Source organism: Carassius carassius, chromosome 49 (assembly GCF_963082965.1).
Source record: "Carassius carassius chromosome 49, fCarCar2.1, whole genome shotgun sequence".
Taxonomy (NCBI): Eukaryota; Metazoa; Chordata; class Actinopteri; order Cypriniformes; family Cyprinidae; genus Carassius; species Carassius carassius.
This window is the reverse complement of record NC_081803.1, coordinates 17,671,618-17,694,003: the sequence shown is the minus strand read 5'-3', so window position 1 is coordinate 17,694,003 and position 22,386 is coordinate 17,671,618. Positions and strand designations below refer to the sequence as shown.

Below are 22,386 nucleotides of genomic sequence, written 5' to 3'. Positions count from 1 at the left end.
CCAGTGAGAAACGAGGTAGAACCTTAACACGACATTGGGACCAGAAGATTGTTAATGATAGAAGTTTGACTTACGGACAGATGAGATCAGCAAGCCGCTCCCCATCTGCCCAGAGAGTCGCTCGGACAGAAGGATGGTCTAACGGGAAAACAAACATTATTTCAGGTAGGATACGTACATAATAGACAAATAGTTAAAGAACTGGAAAAGATGGTTCATTCTCTAAAATCAGAAATTAAAAGTCTGAAAAAAGGGAGTATAAATATTAAAAGATACGGAAGTAATAGGACTGGAGGACAGAATTAAGTAGGGTTGTGACGGTCAGGTCGCAAAGCAAAGACAAACAGTCAGGATCGAACAGCAACTTCTGGATTTACAACTTCTCACAGACAATTAGAAGTTGCAACTCCACAAGAAACTAAAGAAAACAGAATAGTGTATATGCGAAATTGCTAGAATTAAAATTTAACAGAAGCAGTTAGACAACAGGTAGGAAATAAGAAGTCGCACGAAGACAAGAGTGCATATGCAGAACAGATAATGAAAGCGGCTGAGAATGTGCAGCTGAGCCGAGATGCCGCTACGAGGTTAGTGCAGACCTGTACAGGTCACCCCATATCCTCGGAGGGTTTTTTGATAAGTTGAGGAATTTGACAGGTATAGACGATAAAATTAAAGAATGGACAAAAACCCTCATTAATGCCCAGAAAAGAGCAGATAACTTTATTAGGAATTTGGCTTTCTATAGAACAGGAGATCCCTAATGCTGACAAAGTTCCGTTGCTGAGGCATGTAGGCGTAATTTAGTTACCCTGATGAATAATGCTACTAGAGAAAAATAGAAGAAAAACTAGCTGAGTATGATCTTGGTACAAAACATAGTAAAACCATGAGGAAATTTACACCGCAAAATAAACAAGCTCAAGGGCTACAGTTTAAAAATAATTATAATAACAATAAATTCCAAAGACCAGAAAGATTGGGAAAAAAAATTGAAGACCTTAAGAACAAAAATCAAAACGGAAAAAAGATTAGGAGTATTAAGGTAAATCAAAAGATGGAAAAACGCTCTAAATTGAACGACGAGGAAACATACAAAACTAAGATACAGAATGAAGATTAGCTGGCCAGTTGAAACAGAGACTGTGTGACCCAAGAGTCAAAGAAGAAAATGACAATTTTTATAGTAATATTCAGGGAACGAATTAGTTGGTTGACACATGCAGGATTTTCTGTTTCAATTGAGCCTTTAGAGATAAATACGATACAGTTACAAACAAATGACGGGCAAGTTAAAACGGAAAAAACAGGCAAACGATATGGAATTACTATGATTGAAAGTTCTGAAAATGTATTAGCAGCAAAAGATCTGAAATAGGTTTTAAGATTAAAGCCGGGTAATTATGAGCAAGAATTAAGAAGAATCTGAAATGAAATGAAAGGTTCACAATGGGCTAAGGACCAGTTAATGTCAGAGTTAAGTAAAACTTCATATGTACGGAGCAAAAATGACTGCGGCAAAGTAGATGATAGGGTTGCACGTTATCGAGGGTGCAATTCATAAACCACAAAGGCAATACCCAATTAATAAGAATGGAATGGCAGAACTAACTTTAACCATAAAAGAGCTTGAAGAACAGGGAGTTATAAAACAAGTCAAAGGAGCTATTACTAACTAACCGATCTAGTTAGCTGTGAAACCGGACGGGACATATAGATTTCTTACAAACTTTGAGGCTTTGAATTGTTTAACAAGACCGGATAAATGTTATTTAATTAACGCGCGAGATACATTTGGAAAAATACGAGATGGACAGTTTTATTCGAAAATTGATTTTGCCAGTGGATTCTACTAGATTCCTCTAGCCGTAGAAAGTCAGGAAAAGACTGCTTTTACTGTAAACAACAAACATTATGTTTACCGACGTTTGTTGATGGGTTATTAAAACTCGCCTGTAACTTTTCAATTGGTAAGGTGTGAAATTCTGAAAGAGTTAGACGTTGAACTTTCTATAGACAACATATTAATCATGTCAAATGGAGAACGAGAACACGTAAACCTTGTAACAGAAGTGTTGCAGTGACTTGCGGAGGCAGGTTTGAAAGTAAATATAAAAAAGAGACAATTAATTACTGATATAGTCGAAGTTTTGGGATTTTGGATTTCAGCAGGTTACAGAGGGGTTACTTAGTCCATGAAAGTCAGAGTAAATCAACTTGAGACCCCAAAAACAGTTGGACAGAGCCAGCGTACAATGGGGTTACTGGGTTATGTTAGAAACTTATTTATGAGATTATCAAAGGTGGACGCTTGAAAGGGACCGAAAAAGCTAAAGAAGCATTGATAGAAATTAAAAAAGCTATATTAAACTCAGGACAGCTGGAAGGAAGAAATGATGAGAAAAATTTAGAAGCTGACTTGGAAACAGACGAAATAGGTTACCAGTTAATAGTAAGACATGGAAAAAAGTAACATACCTGTTAGAATTATGTCTGGAAGCTGGGAGATCCAAGAACTTAAATTTACTGGTGTGAAGAAGAAGCTGGCAGCACTTAGCAAACGATATTCCGAGCTGAAAGGCCTGGCACGGGGCCAGAAAATATTTATTAACACAAAAACAGCAGTATTAGCTAATCTCTCCAAAAACAATGTAAAGGATGCCCGTGTGCTTAATAGCTGATGGCAGAAATGGGAAAGTATGCTTCTAGATCCAGATCTGAAAATCAGACAAAAGGAACTTGAAAAATGCCAGAAAAAGAAATTAGAGCTTCATAAAAATACAGTTGTTTTCACAGATGGCTCAAAAACGGCCGCAGACGAGGAAGCTCACTAGGCTTTCATTCTGAAACAGAGCAACAAGGTCATAGCTTCAAAAGAGGGAGTAGTGCAAGGCACAGTATAGTACGCAGAGCTCATGGCAGTGTTCCAGGCTTTGAAAACACTGACAAACTTGGATATTTACAGGCAATAATAGTGACGGATTGCAGTTGCAACAGGAATTAATGACAATTTGCAAATCTGGAATGAGAACGGTTACACCAAGTCAAAAGGTAAGCAAATTGAACACTCGACATTATGGCAAGAGATACAAAAAATAATGAGTGATTTTGACGTTACAGTGATACATCAGCTAGAATATTCCTAGGCAGACAAAGGAAATAATGAAGTTGATAAATTAGCGTGCATGAGACGAATAGTAGTGATTAAAGAAACAGAAGGAAATATAATACAGACAATACATGACCAAATTATGCACCCAAGTGTAAATTTAGTTTGCAAAGTTTTGACATAACAAAATACATATTTCTAACTGGACAAAGAAATATAGAAACATAAGGTTAAATTGTGAACAATGCATGCGTAAAGGCTATAATAAAACAATACGAAGTGATTTTGGAGCTATTATACCAGACAGAGTTAACCAGGCATGGTCTTTGGACATCGCTGGACCTTTGATCCCGAGGTCTAAAGACGGTAATCAATATCTATTGGTGGTTTGTAGATGGCTTTACGAGCCGAATTTTGGGAAAGCCTTTAAAAGAGACAAAAGCAAATCCAATTATTAAAGATGTCAATGAATTACTGGTAGCTTGGGGCCGACCAGACAAAATTAGGGTTGACAACGGCACATATTTTATAGGAAAACAGTTTGAAGACTTTGTAACTGAAAAACATATCAGTTTAATTAAATCTATAAGATATTGCCCAGAGTCAAACGCAATAGCTGAGAGATCTATAGGGATTCTAAAAAGCTGGAAACGGGCCAATTGTAATCATGATAGATGGGATGAATATATGGAAGATTTAATGTTTTATGTTAATCTTACAGAGATCAAACGTCAAAAGACCAGCCAGAAGACTCTTGTTGAGTAGGAGACCACGTCTGGATCAGGTTAGACAATAAACATAAAAATAAACCGTTTAAAGATTTAATTACTAAGAATGATAAAATAATTAAAATAGTTGATAAACAATGTGGAATTAGCAGATAATGGCCTCTGGAGTAAGAGGAAGTTGGTCTTGGTTAAAATCCAAGGACAAGAAAATTTTATTCAAACAGGAAAATTATCAATGAGATAAGGATGAGCTCGTTAAATTGGTTGAGATTAATAACCAGAGAGGTGTAACTAGAACTGAAACTAATCTAATGACAAGATGCGACGCTAATTATATAGCGAATGATATTGAGCATGAAAGAGCCATACATAAACCTGTTAAACTGACATGTGATATAGCATATGTGTATATGTGCTATTTGTGGTAGTTTTGGAGAATACCTGTGGTGGGAAGCACCAGCGATAAGCAAGCCCAAATCCAGGGAGGAATTAAAAATGAAAAAAAGAAAAGAAAAAAGAATAGTAAACCTCTAACTATGCCAAAAATACAGAGAGGTTAATATTACAAAACTCCTGGAGGAATAAAAGCAACTTTGTGTGTTCTCTGCCAAGAATGTAGAATTAGTTTCCCTAAAGTTGAAGTAATAATGACACAGCGGCTTGGAGTAATGTAAACCGTTTGTGATTGTTTGTGGACAGGGAATATGTGATTAAATGCGATGTATCTCTTGATGACATTAAACACCGTAAATTGCTGGTACATGGCAGACATAAAGTTTGGTCTTGGAATAAGACCTTTGGTGATTTATCTAGTGAAGGCAAAATTGAAGGTTCAAGATTGCACGTTGATAACATGACTTATCAACAACAGCTGGGAAATTCAGGCATCGATTATCTATGGTCATACCGTATTAGGAGAAATACGGATGACATTCAAAGTAAATGGCTCCTAGTTGACCCCAAAGGTCTGGGAACGGAGCAGGAGTGCTTGAAAACTTGCTTTGACGAGAAGGTCAAAGCATGCCGGCCAGATAAGGAAACTGGAATTATCTGGTCCGTAGGCACCTTTGCTAAAACGCTATTAGAAAGTAATATAGGTGAGTGAATAATGGCACCTAGAATTGATTTTCTGAGACGTGGAGAATCCGATGACCAAATAGCAATGTGCGTTGCCAATTTGGACAATTAGATGAAGAAAGATGTCCAAATAAACTAATAGTAAAAAGAAAGCAGAGTTCTGTGTGTCCCGATTGCATTCTGGAGACAGAACAGCCAGCAAGCTGCTGTATTATCTCTGGGCAAGAAGCCAATTATGGAAGGGTTACAGCAGTCTTGTCTGAATTAAACTAATGTTTAAAGTTGTTGTAAACATGACCACCACTTCTGAACCACAAATTCTGGCATGTGCGGTTGACATTGAATTGGCACACGATTAAGTAGTGAGTAAATTGACAAAAGGTTCAGAAGGGGGGTGGTTTGAATTATTGTGTTATTATTATTTTTATTTTTCTCTCAGGAATGATGAAATTACAAGACGGAGATGAGAGAGAGAAATGGGCCAGGAGAATACAACCCTGGCGAAAACCCTGTATACCACGACCTTGTATGACGGTATTATTAGTAACAGGGGTTGTGATTTTAACAGGAATTTGGCCAAAAATTGATTTCACTACAAAATTGATTGTGGTTGATGAGATTACTGTTAGAGAAATTTCCAACTGTACTATAGTGACTAAATTCTTTTCAGGGCCATGTGAGCAAAAAACATTGGAAGAATGTAGCCAATGCATTAGTGAAATGTAGAATAAGGTCAAGCCCATTTAACATTACACAGATACAGAAAATTTGGAGTTGGAACTGCCTGCAGGATATACTGTTTATTGGACCTGGAGAGAAATTAGGGTGTTACACGAGCAAGACTGAGGACAGTGTTATGCCAAATAAAGAAACCCAGATTATTCCAACTCCGCTCGTTCTGATAGATAGGGGTATCCAACGTGTAAAATATGGGTTGTATGATTCTAAACATGCATTCCAAAGAAACTGTGAAAAATATCATAATGACAATAAATATACAATGTATGAAACTATAAAAAATTATGGGATCCATTTGCATGGATAGATTGGTTTATATATTGACAGGTTAATATTAATATATTATTATACATTAATATTGGTTAGGTGAAACTACTGAATGAATTAGTGTATATTCAAAAGGATTGAGAACTCCTGTGGGAAAATGTGCTTAATGAAAATGGAACTGAAAGGGATCAAATGATAATACAATTAATTTGTATTATTATTATTATTTTTTTATTTGGTGATACAGGAACTAATATTTTGGAGAGCATCACTGTGAAAAGCATTAAAGCTTAAAAAAAATTAGATGAAAATCAGAGAATCTCATGATGGAATGAGTATACAAGATAAAAATACAAATATTAAATATAAAAATACCTGGCTAAGTGCTTACTATCCTTTTCCTGTAGTTAGGATGAGATTTCAGGTAAATGATAGCAGAATAATTTGGGCTATTCCTAAGGAAATACCATAATGTCATGACTTTATCAACACCTAATTATAAAATGTAAGTTAATATTAGTGGCATTCTAGATGTCAAAGAGGTTTTGACATTCCATTGACAGAGGCTTATGGACTGTTTATTACTTTACCCAGGATGGGCTTATTTAAATATGCCTTTGGATAGTTATTTTAGAAGATTGGAAATTAATTAAGGAATTAATAGGATGTTGGCGTAAGGAGTCACGTCGTATAAGCCCATATAAATGGATAATAGAGAGAATTATGCTGAAGAAGATAAAAGGAAATGTATGACTCCGTACCCATTGTATTGGACAGTAGCTAGACTACAATATACTAACTTACATGCAGGATACAGACAATGGATAATTGTTACTGTATGTTATTTTAATAGTAGGAGCTTTCATTGGGATTTTGATTTTGTGAGAACTAACGGGCCTTGGAGGACTGATAAGAAGTTTATTAAAAAATCTGTTATTCTACGGTCGTTAATATTATCATGCAGGTGGTTGGGTTTAGTAGGAGTACAGATAAAGAGGACAAACAAGTGCTCATTGAAAGAGGGATTCATCGAAAGACCTTGACCGAACGTAGCACTCCTTTGGTGCATAAGATATGAGACTTTACTTCTGAAATACATGGCATTTCAACAGAGTGCCACGAAGGGTGAACAGTTGAGTGATATAACATGGATAACTTTAAGAATGATTCTACCAGCATTGCTGTTTTGTTAGGAAACGGTGACAACCTTTTGGAAATTCTGGTAAACAATTGTCTTTTATTACAGTGAATATGAGATGATATTATAAAAAAATAATAATATAAATTAAAATAAAAAAGGGGGGTTACATACATATGTTTTTAAGTTTTTATTTTCTATTTTTATTATTTTTGAACTTCATTTGAGTGGGTTATTGGTTCTGAAAATGTATGCATTATTTATTTTGGAAACCTAATATGATAGGTAACTTTGAGTAAATTAAGAACAAATATAAAGGACCACACTTTGATAAAAAAACATTTTTCTTTTAATGCTCATATAGGAACTAAGGAGAGCCCCAGGTGGAGAATTATTGACAAGAAAATTTAATTACTGGATTGTTATGGGGCAAGATAATTGTATGTAACTTTGTAATGGGGGATTTATGCCAGGAATGTTTCTTCAAGAATACATTCATTATGTGGATTAATGACTATGATGAGGCAGAATATAATGTTGAATCTTATGAATTGATGACTGGAGTGCATGTAGACATTTGGAAAAAAAAAAAATAGAAAACTTACAATCTTTTTGAACGTAAGGACTGGTACAGATTGGAGATCGGGGGATTAGATTCTTGTGCAATGCTTGCATAATAAATTTACATCTGAAGTTGTAAAAGTGGTCAAACTTGATAAACTGCTTTTTATTATAGGCAGAGAAATTTGTGGAGTTCCTGGAGAAGGAGGATTTAACTCCGATGCAGCCCGCATTCACGCCCCAAGGTGCTAAGAATCAAACAAGCAGCTCGCACACCAAAAGGTATGCCTGGAATGCCAGATACCCTCTCTTGGCTTCTGTAGAGGATGTCGGAGAGAGGGGAAGAGCAACACGTTTCTGAGTGAAGACCCCTGGGGGCGTCTTATTGGGGCCTGTGTACACGAATTTACGAACTGACAATTTTTGAGAGCAAGATTTGGACACTATCTTAGCATTGTCAAGCAGAGCACAAAGATTTGGCCACCTGATACTACTGTATCTGGAAATGGAAAAAAAAGAGTGCAAAGGGAAAGAAAGAATGCTCGAGTTTGGGTTGAAAATTATAAGGATGTGTTTCATACCAGCTTACTGATGCATGATGGCACTGTGTATATGATTCTTGCAAAATATAATAAGTTTAAAAAACATGTTGAACATTACTTTAGCTTGAAGATGTTAGGATGAAATCAGCCAGCAAAATTGCAAAGCAGTGGGTGTTAATGGAGATGATGATTTTGCAATTGTACTGTCTTGATTAATGCTTAATTTGTTATAAACAGATGTACTGTAACCTAAGTAGTAATAATGCTTTTACTAAGTACAAAGATGTAACCCTGTGATGAATGCTATATGGAAAATGTATTGAATAACTTCACTAACATTAAGAAAACTGCTTACTTGCATGAAATGTATGTAGTGACTGAGGTAGAGTAGAAACATTTATGTATTAGAAATAGTTTTTATGATAAATGGACAATATAGTAGTTAAGGTGTATTTCACAGACGGTTAAGAGGAAAAAGAAGAGGAAAAGGGCTAAAGCAATGCGAAGTAAACAACTGAAAGCCTCGGCAGAGAAGTTGGCCGCACTCCAGGTGATGACATCAGAAGAACCAGCATTCGACGTCTGTGTATAAAAGACTGATAACTCGACGGACGGATACTGAACAAGCACAGTATCCCTCGACGCCTGATACCAGCTGATTATACCTTGATTTTGTAACTTTACTATTGTACTTTGATATAACTTTTGTTAACTTTAATAAAACTTGTATTTTATTATTGACAAGTTATGGGCTGCAAGAGTAGTAATTTAAGAGCCGTAAGCAAGAACTGACCACAAGGAAGTCTGCTGAGCAAGTTGTAAGTATTTTTGGAATGCTTATAGTTTTGTCCAGAGTCGACTTTCCTTATCTACCTGTGAATAATAAATAAATAGGTAAAAGGTGTATAGATAAAGGAGACACCATAAAACACACGGCCTTCACATACAATGGCCTATCGTGGTCATCTACACACGGGGCTTTCACATCACAGTCCGTTGGGCCTCACTTTACATGGCCTAACGAGGCTTCACATTACTCACCCTAAAGCAGCTTTTGCTCATTTGACCTATCGTAAGTGAATTGTTTACATCTGTCTATTAATGTCCTTCGCAAAATTGGCCAGTGATTGTTTTCTCGGCCTAGCTAGGCTTTTCCTAAAGCCTATTGGGGCCGTTCCATCTTCTGTGGCCCGCCGGGGCCATTCCCACTGCTTCCTCTCGTGGCCCATATTACTGTTCTGGCCCGCCGGGGCTGTTTCTGTGGCCTATCGTGGCCTGCATCACTGCTCTGGCCTACCGTGGCCCCCATCACTGCTCCGGCCTATCGCAGCCCCCATCTCTGTCTGGCCTATCGTGGCCCCCATCTCTGTCTGGCCTATCGTGGCCCCTATCTCTGCTCTGGCCTATCGTGGCCCCCATCTCTGCTCTGGCCTATCGTGGCCCCTATCTCTCCTCTACTCTATAAGCTAAATCCTTTTAAGATATAATCCAATATAAAAAACGTGCCGTCTTTATTTTACCTAATGGAACACCCCTTTCCAAGGCTTTTTTAGAACACACTTAACCACTGTTATCAAAAGCTGCAGTCTATCCCCCTCTCTATACCGGCCTTTCATTCAGAATTGGGACAGCTACTACTGCAGCTGAACGAGGAATCTCTACGTCAGCTATTAAGATCATAGGCAGATGGCTCGAAGCTCTGCAAGCTCTCCAATAACAAATCAGGTAAATTTTCATGCAATTACTGGTGGTGGTGTTACTGGCGGTATATATATAAAAAAAATAAAAAATTATATCTGTATGGTCTATCGAGGCCTGTTTATGTCTGGCCTATCGTGGCTATTCCTGCATGATCTATCGAGGCTGCTTATGTCTGGCTATTGTGGCTAATTAATAAGAAAAAAAAATAATAATAAATTCAATTAAACATAGGCATATGAGGTTTAATCTAACGTCATCATACTGATTATGTTAACTCTCTTTATATCTTCCAGGAACCTTAGGATTCACAACCGGTGTGTATACCTTCATCTACTTATTTTGGGGAGAAGGCTGGCCCCGTCCGGTGGTTTCACAATCCACCTATTTTGGGGGTCGGCTGCGCCCCTGCCTTCGTCTTCAGGCAGGAAATGCTGGTCCGCTACCCTCGGATTACGAACTATGGACGGGGCCTTCCGCCAAAGAAATTTATAATAATGCTTGCTGAGTTGTCAATAAATGTATGCTTCGTACATTTTATCTCCCAAGTCTTTCTGGTAGAACTAGTTAAATAGCCAAGCTAAACAGATTAGAGCTGAAGATCTTTGCCCGAACCCGACAGGACCCGATGGGACCCTATGGGTTCGGTCGGGTTCTGGCTTAATTTATATAATCTTATGTGGGCTCGGGTCGGGCTCGGGTATGCGCTCTGGTTTGCGAGGTAAACGAACGGTCATGTGATGTGCTTCGATTAGCGCGAGAAAGATGCGAGAATGGATGCTGTGTAGGTGTAACGGAGGCTTGCCTCTGGCGATTACGTTTTGGTTGCACCAGCAACTAAAGCAAGGTCTGAGGTGTGGAAAAGTTTTGACCATGTTTATAATGAGAATAATGAGTGAATAATGACGGACCATCAGTGAGCGCAGGAACGCACTGAAGCCATCTACAGTGGATTCAATAATTTTCCTCCACAAAAACATGTAGGCTTAGCCTAATCTCTGTGAGTAAAGGTTTTTCAAATGATAACTAAATATTCATTGAGTCTTAAATGCATAATGTGGACAGAGTATTTACGCTAATGTTGGCATTATTCTTTTATTAAATGTCAGCTGCTAGTGGTGAAGCAGAGCCTGTATCTTAATTTTGTTATTGCTAAATACCGATCTTAATTTAAAATGTATCTTAATTTGTTTAAAAAAAAACTCATTTTTATTGGTGCGTTGGTCTATTTATAGGCTAAATGAGCCTATGCCTATTTAGAGTGCTGAGATGTAACGATGTTACAGAGGACTTATTTTATTTCTTTATTCCAACTTCCAAGTGGCCTATAGTCTACGTTAGTTATGAATAAATTGTTAAAACACGTATAAATGACTCATTCTTGACAAAAGGAAAAAGAGCTCTCTGTGTGTGTGCACATTTGAATAATGTTGGGCCGTAAACGGGTTCGGGCTTTTAAAAAGCTATCAATCAAAATGTACTTGTCGGGCTCGGGTCCTGTCGGTCCTAACTTTTAAGGCCTGATTACAGCTCTAAAACATAAGTCTTCAGCTGAGACCTAAAGACCTCCACTGATGAAGCTTGTCGAATATAAAGAGGGAGATTGTTCCACAGTTTTGGGCCTGCTACTGAGAAAGCACAATCACCTTTCGACTTCTTTTTGGACTGAGGAGTAACTAGCAACAGTTGATTTGACAATCTTAAAGACCTAACTGAAATGTAGGGCTCTATAAGATTGGAAATATAGTTTGGAGACAAATTATGTAAAGCTTTAAAAACAACCAGTAAAATCTTGAAATCAATCCTAAACTTGACTGGTAACCAGTGAAGAGAACGCAGCACCGGATTGATGTGCTCTCTTTTTTTGGTGCCCGTCACAAGTCTAGCTGCAGCATTCTGTACAAGCTGCAGACGTGACAGTTGTCGGTGGCTGATCCCTACATAGAGGGAGTTACAGTAGTCCAGTCGCGAAGAAATAAATGCATGAACAATAGTCTCCAAATCATTAAAACTAAGAAAAGGTTTAAGCTTAGCAATAATTTTAAGATGATAAAAACTACTTCTTACAACTCCAACCTGATGACACTACTGTGGTGGGTCTCATTAGCAACAAAGATGAGACGAACTACAGGAGTGAGGTGAGCCGCCTGGCTAAGTGGTGCCTTCTACAGAGGCACCATCAAGAGCATCCTGACGAGCTGCATCACTGAGTGGTATGGCGCCTGCAACGCGTCCTGCCGAAAGACTCTGCAACGCATAGTGAGAGCACCTGAGAAGATCATTGGTGTCTCTCTCTCCCCACTCCCTCCAGGACATTTATGGAACACGTCTCCCCCGCAAAGCCCTCTGCATCACAGGTGATCCCACTCACCCATCACACAGCTTCTTCAGTCTGCTACCATCAGGGAGGAGACTGCGGAGTCTCCAGGCCAGGACCAGCAGACTGAAGGACAGCTTCATCCACCAGGCTATCAGGAAGCTGAACTCCCTCCCAAACTTGCCCCCCCTCCCCTCTTCTACCCCAGGCACCACTGAACTATGAACCCCCCCCCCCCCCCCCCACTCATTATATGATGCCATGCACTAGTCACTTTGTGCAGCATTGGTCTGCTCACTACCTCATTCAGCATGGAACTGACGTCATTCCCCTACCTCATCAGTCAGTTAAATAAAATAACTTCTCTTGAGCCCTTTGTCACTTGTCACTTTAATCAGACTTAAGATATTTTTAATAAGGGATTTTTTTGCACTAAAAATCTTTTATCTGCACTGTTGTTCAATTGATTTGCTCGATATCTGTCATTTGCCTTGCGCTGCTTTATTTAACTTTATTTTTAATTTTATTATATGCCTTTTTTTACATTCCCTTATTGTATAGTTATATCTACATTTTATATTTGATCTAGATTTTTAGGCTTTAATGTTATCTGTATGCACCGGGGTCGGAGAGTAACGGAATTTCGATTCTCTGTATGTATGTACTGTACATGTCGAAATTGACAATAAAGCAGACTTGAACTTGAACTTGAATTAATCTGTTTATCAAAGCTAAGCGATGAGTCAATAATGACCCCAAGATTTCTCACATTGTCCTTCACAGTCATCTCCAAAGGAGCAAGAATACTGACTATACACTCTTTAAAATGTGATGGCCCAAATATTATGATTTCAGATTTTCTTTCATTAAGCTGAAGAAAATTATTAGAGAGCCAAATTATAATTTCATTCAGACAGAGTAACAAAGATTGAAAAGACTTTTCATCTCCAACTTTAAGGGGAAAATAAATCTGTGTGTCATCTGCGTACATATGGTACAAGATGTCATAATGACGACAGATGGATCCAAAGGGGCGCATATACAGAGAAAGCAATATAGGACTTAAATAGAGCCCTGAGGGAGACCATATTTTAAAGGAACCACAGAAGAAGAGACATTTGCAAATTTAACAGAGAATGTTCTATCCTTAAGGTATGAATGGAACCATTTCAGAGCAGTACCCTTAAACCCAACCTCGCACTCTAACCTTTTTAAAAGAATTGAATGATCCTCTATGTCCCGCCTATCTCAAACGTGTCATTTTCTACAAAGCCCTCCCCCCACCCCCCTTCCGACAAGCACTGTAAGCTCTGATTGGCAAGCTGACACAGTGCATTGTGATTAGCCAAACACAACAAGCACGAGTCGGAAATGTAAAGCCCATTTCCACAATCGAGAGCTTCAGCTTTCAAAGTAACGTTAAATATAGAAACGGTTTATAATATCGTTAGTTTTACCATCAGTTCAAGGCCAAAAGGAGAACAAAGTTGTATGACAGACACAGTGGTGAGGCTCGTATGTACAGGTGCATCTCAATAAATTAGAATGTCGTGGAAAAGTTCATTTATTTCAGTGATTCAACTCAAATTGTGAAACTCATGTATTAAATGAATTCATCGCACACAGACTGAAGTAGTTTAAGCCTTTGGTTCTTTTAGTTGTGATGACTTTGGCTCACAAACTCAACTCACTATCTCAACAAATATTAACAAATATTAGAATATGGTGACATGTCAATCAGCTAATCAATGCAAAACACATGCAAAGCTTTCCTGGTCCTTCAAAATGGTCTCTCAGTTTGGTTCACTAGGCTACACAATCATGGGAAAGGCTGCTGATCTGACAGTTGTCCAGAAGACAATAATTGACAGCCTTCACAAGGAAGGTAAGCCAGCATGCTGTATCCAAGCATCTTAACAAAAAGTTTGATGGAAGGAAAAAGTGTGGAAGAAAAAGATGCACAACCAACCGAAAGAACTGCAGGCTTATGAGGATTGTCAAGCAAAATTGATTCAAAAATTTGAGTGAACTTCACAAGGAATGTACTGAGGCTGGGGTCAAGGCATCAAGAGCCACCAGACACAGACGTGTCAAGGAATTTGCTGAACCACAGACCATGTCGGAGGCGTCTTACCTGGGCTAAGAGAAGAAGAAATGGAGTGTTGCCCAGTGGTCCAAAGTCCTCTTTTCAGATGAGAGCAGGATTTGTATTTCATTTGGAAACCGAGGTTCTAGAGTCTGGAGGAAAGGTGAAGAAGCTCATAGCCCATGTTGCTTGAAGTCCAGTGTTACGTTTCCACAGTCTGTGATGATTTGGGGTGCAATGTCATCTGCTGGTGTTGGTCCATTGTGTTTTTTTGAAAACCAAAGTCACTGCACCCGTTTACCAAAAACACTTCCTGCTGCCTTCTGCTGACCACCTTTTTGAAGATGCTGATTTAATTTACCAGCAGGATTTGGCACTTGCCCACACTTCCGAAAGCACCAAAAGTTGGTTAAAAGACCATGGTGTTGGTGTGCTTGACTGGCCAGCAAACTCACCAGACCTGAATCCCATATATTCTCATAGACCCCATATTGTCAAGAGGAAAGTGAGAAACAAGACACCAAAAATTCAGATGAGCTAAAGCCACTGTAAAAGAAATCTGGGCTTCCATACCACCTCCGCAGTGCCACAAACTGATCACCTCCATGCCACGCCGAATTGAGGCAGTAATTAAAGCAAAATGATCCCCTTTCAAGTATTGCGTATGTACAGTAAATTTACATACTTTCCAGAAGGCCAACAATTCACTATTTCTTTTTTTATTTTATTTTGTAATTGGTCTTATGAAGTATTCTAGTTAGTTGAGATAGTGAATTGTTGGGTTTTTGTTAAATGTGAACCAGAATCATCACAATTAAAAGAACCAAAGACTTAAACTACTTCAGTCTCTGCATTGAATTTAATAGACAAGTTGAATTACTGAAATAAATGAACTTTTTCACAACATTCTAATTTATTGAGATGCACCTGTATTTGCAACACACAAGCTGTGGTTAAGACAGCTGATGTAATAGGATTTCTGACAGGCTGTACACTCTGGTGTGATGAGACCCTGTTCCCCTCTGTAATGTGGGTTTTGTTTCTATTTTTTTTTTTTTCATGTTCATGTTTTCATGTCTTTTATTTTGTTATTGTTTGTGTCATGCTGCCCTCTTGTCTTCATACGATTGGTTCCTCTTGTCATTGTGTCATGTTCTGAATGGTTTGTCTTGTCATTTATCAGTTCTGTTTACTCATTGGTTGTCTTAGTCATGTACCTTGTTCCCCACTGGTTTGTCCATGTCTCGTGTCCATCTTTGTCTAAGTAGTCAGGTTTTTGTCCTTGTGCTTTTGTCGTGTATTAACGTATGTATCTGCTGTCAGTGAGTTCTGTCTGTTCATGCCACGTCAAGTCTGTTCAAGTCAAGTCAAGTCTTTGTTAACTGTTTGGATTATTTTGGATTTTAGATTGCACCATTGTAAATAAACTGCACTTGGGTTCTCACTATGCTTGCCTTCAGAGGATTACTTGTTACACCCTCACACACACACACACACACACACACACACACACACACACACGCACACACACGCACACACACAAATGTGTTACTCTAAACTGCCACAACCACTCATTTAAACAGTCAATAGCAAATACTTAAGCAAACAAAACATACTTACTGTCACTGATTCAGAAGAATGGGAATTAACCCATTTTCTTTTTAGAAATATCCTTGAAATAGCCTTGTCGTCCATAAAATGCGTTGCAGAAATTTGAACATCTGGGTTGTGCTGTTCTGTTGTAAATAAATCTTAACCAATGATTTCTCATTGCATCTACTTTTGGAAGTCAAAAATAAAGTGCTTTTGCTTTCACACAAAAACACACACCATCTCCCTGACATGGCTGCATCAACACTACTGCAGTTCCTGAAACCACGCCTTCTTTCTTTTCGTGAACATTTGCACAGCATTATGCAAATATTTCCACATCGTGATGTAGAGATGTTAGGGCTTGTTTGAACGAGGTGTTTTAGCCCAGTCTGGATCAGCCTTCTCTTTTAGATAGAATAAATCATTTTGTGGGAGAGTTTGAGCTTTGTAACTCTGCAGATCTTATACATGCACAGATACATAACATAGCTACATAACACACAAAAGAAAAGGAAAAATAGAAATCACATCATATGACACTGTAAAATAAGTTTCCTAAAAGATTCATAAAAAAAGTTTGTTTTGAACAGCTTGCTCCTCCGAATCACAACCTGTAAGTATGATTAATAATTGTTGCTTTAATGTTCTGTCGAGTGTGCCAAATATGTAGTTTTGTGTGTTGTGTATTCAGTCAGTGCAGCTGTAAGTTTCCAGGTAACTCATGTTATACAGGCCACAAATAACAACCTGATCAACTCTATGCGAAGGAGATGTGTTGCACTGCATGAGGCAAATGGTGCTCATACCAGATACTGACTGGTTTTCGGACCCCCCAATACAGTAAAACTGCACGTTTTAGAGTTGCCTTTTATTGTGGCCAGCCTAAGGCACACCTGTGCAATAATCATGCTGTCTACTCAGGATCTTGATATGCCACACCTGTGAGGTGGATGGATTATCTCGGCAAAGGAGAAATGCTCACTAACACAGATTTAGACGGATTTGTGAATAATGTTTGAGAGAAATAGGCCTTTTGTGTACATAGAAAAAGTCTTAGATCTTTAAGTTCAGCTCATGAAAAATGGGGGCAAAAACTAAAGTGTTGCATTTATAATTTTGTTCAGTGTAGTAATCAGCTGTGGGCCTGCTATTGTGTAGAAATGTGTTGATTAATATAGAGTGTCTGTCATTTTTATTACCTGGAGTCATGATAAAGGATAAAGGATATGGAGCAGTAAGTCCTTTATCAGTACTTCCTGTCTGTGTTCAGCTAACGCATATACCATTATTGGTTTCTTTTCTACCAAGCTGTGGATCCAGTTCACTAACAAAAGTGTAAAATAAATTTGTCTCCTCCAATTCTTTCTTTTTAGTATAAAAAATCGAAACAACGGTGGCGGGTGGTGACTTGGTGGGCAATTGACGTAAACAGTGTTGCGGTAACACCATCAACACCAAGTATCAGAGCAAGCCTAATCCTTGCATCTTTTAGCAAAATGTTTGTCTTTCTTTCAACCCCCTTATGTGAGTGGCACTCTGTGGTGCGGCAGGATTTGAAGAGCATCCTGAATCACTGCAGACAGTCACCAAGTGGAACCGACAGTGTGCGTTTTTAAAAATGTGGTATGGCCCAGTGCTTCTCGTCTTGTGTATGACCCCCTTAATCATGTTTGTTCCGGAGAGAAAAAAATACCTTCCTGTGAAATTCTTACCTCCATATTCTTGATCAACATTTTATGTGCAGTTTAAGTGTGTTTGATCTGAAAAGTATTTCTTGGAATGCTTTGTTTACCTTCTTTTGGAACTCCATGCTGGAGCTGTGGACTACCATACTCTTAAGTTATATTTTGCCAAAAGATACCTACTGTACCTGATTTCTGAGTATGGATATTCCAACCAGCTGCCTAGTATATTCTCAGAGAGTGACTGTTTCTGTTATGGCCAGTGTTGTTTTTCTGATTACCTGGATGTTTGTAGCGATCGTAGATCACCTTCCATATGTGTTACTCATATCTACTGTACCAAAGACAGTTTGGAAAGATTTGTGACTTACTTGCATACTCACCTCTTACTCGTTTCCTCAGTTTCAAATTGGGTTCACTTCTGTCCCCTGAGTGATGTGTTGTAATACTTTACTGTATATTTGAGGATTTTCTTTGCACAATGACAAGTTATAAACTCTCATATGAAGGGTGGAAAGTGTGTATTGAATGGTTCAGTGTGGAGGAAATCAACTGTTTCTAAATACATAATACAGTTAAAGCTGTGATTATATATATATATATATATATATATATATATATATATATATATATATATATATATATATATATGTGTGTGTGTGTGTGTGTGGGTGTGTGTGTAGAGTACCCATATGCCACACTCACTCACTGTTTGCACTGTGTTTACATTCTTTACACCAGTTCACATTGTTGCCATGGTTGTTAATTGTTTAGACATTTAGTTCTGGTGTGTTTGTCTCATTATAAGTTCTGTGTCAGTTCAGTTGTCTTGTACCATCAGTGTGTACATCGCGTTTCATTTTTGGAATTTACAGTGTGGATCATGTAAAACTTTTATTATTCATCTTCTTCTTTGTCATGCATGTGATTACCTCCAACTGGGAAACCATACATTTCAAAAATTTACCTTATTTTACAAATATGGGATTACAGTATATCTTCCTGTGTTTATAGCACTTGACTAATTTGATTAATAAAATAGTGTTTTAATTTAGTATATATTTAATTTAGTATTTAATTAATTTAATGTTGTAGTAGCCATTTGATAAAAAACTAATTGAATTACTGTATATAACTGTGTATTATAATAACTATATATAACACTCATATCAATTAAATTGCTATTCTGAGGCTAATTTATACCAGAGTATACCCTACCATTGTAAGTAGTGTTATAATGTATAGTAAATAATAATTAATATTCATAGATTTATTTGTTAAAAAAAAAAAAACATCTTGGTAACACTTTATTTTAGGGTCCTTAAGGGCCATGTTGCAGGTTAACCACCACTTTTGATTAATGGGTACATAAATCACTCAAGATATGTATATCATTTTTAAAATGTCTCAAAAATGGTCTTAAAGATCTATTTTTTTAGTTTTTGGTATTAACGGTTTTTTTACGCAACACGGTGATGACGTCACGTTGGGGAGAAGTCGAGGAAAGGTAGCCTCAGTCTAGTATGATGCCGCGTTCCAGGCAACCCGTAACACATGTTTTCCCAACCTTAAACCCGTGAAAGTGCACTGGAACGGCAATCAAACCCGTGACTTCGCACCCATGAACTCGTGTCTCGTACTAGATCGATGTACTCCGAGTTCCGAGGTCACACAGCACGTGAAACAACGATGGCAGCCACTACGAATAATACTGCCTACGGATGCAGTGTTAATGCAAGTGGTACACGTTGAAAAAACTATTTTAGGTCAATGCAACGTTGCAATAAAATAAATAATCTAGTTACAATTCCTTGCGCTCAGAAAGTTTGGCGTAACTTGCCTGGAACGGTACAAAGTCGTTAGTAGTGGTATGAAATAGTGATTACGAGCTCAAAAACCTGCCTGGAACGCAGCATCAGAACTATAGTGGCTGACTGGGATGAGGAAGAGGTGGCAAGAGCCAACATGTATGATCCGCAGCCGTGTAATTTCGATCGAGCCAGTCGTGAGAGGGCAAATGAGGAATTGCCAAGAACTGATGTCCGTCAAAGCCTATGCATGGTCCGAGGAGAATTAGTGGAGAGTTGGTGAAGTGTCCTGGTGAGTTGCTATCATTTAGCATCGCAGCATTGAGCACTGCTAGTCTACGAGCAGCAGTGCACAATAACGACACACACACACACATATATATGTACACATATATACATATATATCTAGTGGCAGTGATCATGACGTTAGGTTCATATAAGTATTGGTAACCTTTGTCATAGTGTCGTAGTACTGGTAAACTTTGTCTTTGTCATCTAGAAATACAAGGCATCATGTTTGCTATATGGACGTTTCTAAGCGTTTATCTCATCCTCCGGTGAAAATGTTGTTGCAAACGTAGCCGCGTGTGTGTCGCTGTGTTTGGCAGGTGCTTATGTGGGTGCTGTTCCATGGAAACTGGACTGAAAAGCTTGTGCTGTAGGGGAAGTGAGTGCGTTTGGGTCGCTGTTGGTCGACCTCTCTCTATCTATCTGTCTGTTTATCTATCTATTTATGTAGTCTATCTATCTATATATATCTATGTATTTATCTATTTATCTATAATCTGCAGATCTAAATCTGAATACTCACGTCTACTACTCGTCTCTCTCTAGTCACTCTCAATGCTCTCAAGGCGGCTTTGGTAAATTCTCTCCCCAACGTGACGTGATGCAATGCATTGTGGGGGAAAGGAGACCGCTGTAAGATAGTACCTACTTTTTCGTATTATTTTCCGTTTTGTGATACCCATCAACATAAAATACAATGGATAACAGTTTAAATGTTTATTACCAACAAGCAAATTGCACAAATTTGTTCAAAAATTAACCTTGCAACACGGCCTTTAAACTAGTTGCTTATTAGCATGCATTATACTAAAATATTAACCATTTATTTAAGCACATATTAATTCCTTATTCTACGTGACATTATTCTACATCCCTAATTATACCCAATACCTAAACTTAAATAACCTTATAATTATTAATAAGTAGCAAATTAGGAGTTTATAGAGGGGAAGGTCATAGTTAATGATGAATAAGTATTCCCTATTCTAAAGTGTTACCAAAGACATCGATATGGGCTGTTAAACAGACTACTGTGTGAATACATACAATAACTAATTAAATGTCATTATGCAGCATCAGAGTGGGTGGTAGATGGGTTGGTCAGTCTGATCCAGACACTGTATAAATGAAAGGACAGTAAGGAAAGCAGAACTCCTAACAGGAGGAGACTCACACATGGCCTATAAGACTGAGGATCATGAGATTCAATACTGCTTTCCTGCCATCAACTCATCATGTATCAGGGGAAAACGCTCCAGACATGAATCCAATATCATGTATATGTTTTTTTTCATTGGTGTCTGTGTGGACTGTGTTTCTGAACCTGCTGGTGATCATCTCCATCTCTCACTTCAAGAAACTTCACACTCCAACCAACCTGCTCATTCTCTCTCTGGCTTTGGCCGACCTGCTTATTGGACTTGTGATGCCCATAGAGGCCTCGAGGTTGATTGAGATCTGCTGGTACTTTGGGCACATTTTCTGTGGACTGTTTTTGACAATAACATGGCTGCTCATTTCAGTATCTCTTAGTAATTTAGTTTTAATTGCTGTTGATCGTTATGCGGCTGTTTGTCACCCTTTACTGTACCCACAGAAAATAACCACGACTAAAACATTAATAAGCATCTGTCTGAGCTGGGTTTTTTCCTCAACTTCCAGCACTGCCTTTGTAATTACTAACGGTTATTTTGACATTTCAAGCAAAACAAACATGTGTTATGGAGAGTGTTCTATTATGATTAGTTTTGCTTGGAAAGTCACTGATCTGATCTTGTGTTTTGTTTTTCCTTGTATCCTGGTCATATCTTTATATTTCAGGATTTTCTATGTTGTACATCAGCAAGTGAAAGTTATAAACACCCTGATGAAGGGTGGCAAATGCATAAATGAAGGTTCAGTGAGAAGGAAATCGGAGAGCAAAGCTGCTCTGACATTAGGAATCATTGTCACAGTTTATCTGCTTTGTTGGATTCCGTACTATATCTGTTCCATATCAGCAGTTTCTTCAACAATCACAAATGTTTTATTATGGGTCTTGTAAATTAACTCAGGTCTGAATCCTATGGTCTATGCTTTATTTTACCCCTGGTTTAAAAAGACAGTTAAACTCATCTTAACTCTGAAAATATTTCAGCCAGCATCGTCTCTGATCAATATTTTTACAGAACATCAATTGTAATTAAACTGATAAAGCCATCATTCTGAGAACAATAATCATAATGGTTATAATTTACAACCCATTAATTTTATTATTGTCATTTGTTTCGAGTATCATTGCTACTGATCATAACTGTTGCAGGTTTTGTCAGAATTTAACAATTAAGCAAACTTTTTTATACAGTTTAAGTGACAAAATGTTCAGTTGTGTTTAGGAAATTTGTTGTTAGCTTAGGAAATTTAAGTCACCAATATTCAGACTAATGGAATAAATGATAAAGATGGATATGATGTGCTTCATGCAAAAACATAATAACAGACACATTGGCTATGTTTACATGCAACCAAATAATCCATTTGTAATTGGATTGATGGCTCAATCGTACTGAAAAGCCTTCATGTAAACACCTTAATCGATCCAATTGAGCTTGATTGGAATGAAATTTCGATCGGATGGAAGGGGGTGGTTTATTCCTCATCATATACAATTGAGAGTGCATGTAAACACTCGATCGGATTGAACCCAGAAACTGAAAGGACTAAAATGTCACAGAAATAACGTTATGAAGTATGATGCACGGAACAAGCGGCTCT

The 22,386-nt window shown here is 38.0% G+C and overlaps 1 long non-coding RNA gene and 1 pseudogene across 1 annotated transcript; both read left to right on the top strand.

Annotated features, from left to right (window-relative positions):
* The first annotated feature begins 2,683 nt into the window (after positions 1-2,683).
* LOC132132828 (uncharacterized) lies at positions 2,684-5,603 on the top strand. The gene is made up of 3 exons (XR_009429089.1): positions 2,684-3,051; positions 3,831-3,893; positions 5,354-5,603. It is a non-coding gene; the product is annotated as an uncharacterized LOC132132828 (long non-coding RNA).
* Positions 5,604-20,787: 15,184 nt separating this feature from the next.
* Positions 20,788-21,814, top strand: LOC132132577 (trace amine-associated receptor 13c-like; annotated as a pseudogene).
* Positions 21,815-22,386: the final 572 nt, after the last annotated feature.